We start from the raw sequence: 1,152 nt of genomic DNA, 5'->3' as shown, positions 1-1,152 counted from the left end.
TGTTAGTTACTGCTCTCCATCGCGGTGAGGCATATTTCCTCGCAATCCCTCTTCCAATTTCATTCCGTATGTTCCCAAATTGGTTATAAAATAATGGAGAGCGTATATATGTTCATTATCTACCTTCCTTACTACATATAAGCTGTATTTGTTCCAATAAGTTACTGCCTATTTAAATATCGCGGGCGCCCGAGTCACACAAACTTAACAAATTAGCCGTACATTTTCTAAATTATTGCATGGCATGTTTGGAAAGCTTGATACCAAGTTGTTAGTTTTATGCTTATCCTCCTTTCCCGAGTTTCGCATGTGTTCTCTGTAGATGCCGAGTAGAAGTGACAACACTCATTCAGGCCATGTATCTTCATCTGATTCGGACAACCTTAGGTCTTCAGCAGATTGTGAGGGATCAAGTAGTCTTGAACGGGATAGAGTTGCAGCAATTAACCTTCCAGTTAGGACACGGAGGAATGCTCCAAGGAAACCCACACACCAGCCTAAAGGTGTACATGAAGTAACCGAGATTGATTTAAAGTCCTGGGCTCCAAATAAACCAGATAAAGCATGCATGAGATTCAGGAGTGTGTGTGGATTTGTTGGCAGGGCAAACCTCAACATTAATCTGCCAGGGTTTCGGAAGGCTGACACGGAAACACGGCAAAGGTTAGTCCAGGAGATCATGGATCACTTCAACGTTCCAGAGCAGTGAAGAATGCAGGTGGAACATGCTGCACTGAAGAAGGCTAGGGATGCTTGGAGAAACTGGAAGCACGTGTTGTACAAGAAGTACTTGAGTGAAGGAAAGGACCCAATCCCTGCATACCCCCAAATTACAAAGGCAGACTGGGCAGAATTCAAAAGGGTCAGGGCAACTCCAGAGTTTGCTGAGAAGAGTTTCAAGAAATCGGAACTTCAGAAGAAGAACATACACCCCCACCGTATGGGTGTGGCAGGATACTACGGCATGAAACTGATATGGGAACAGGAGAACAAAGAAGCAGTAGCGGCGGGTGGGAATCTGGCCTTTAGTGAAATCAGGGGCGAACGCGCCATAGACTACTTGCGGGCACGTGCAAAGAGGCGTGATGACGAAACTTATTACTTTGAAAACGCACATGATGCCAAACTGTATGAAGTGATGGTAGAGGCTTC

Source organism: Triticum aestivum, chromosome 1D, assembly GCF_018294505.1.
Source record: "Triticum aestivum cultivar Chinese Spring chromosome 1D, IWGSC CS RefSeq v2.1, whole genome shotgun sequence".
Lineage (NCBI taxonomy): Eukaryota > Viridiplantae > Streptophyta > Magnoliopsida > Poales > Poaceae > Triticum > Triticum aestivum.
Note: the sequence above shows the minus strand (reverse complement) of the source record.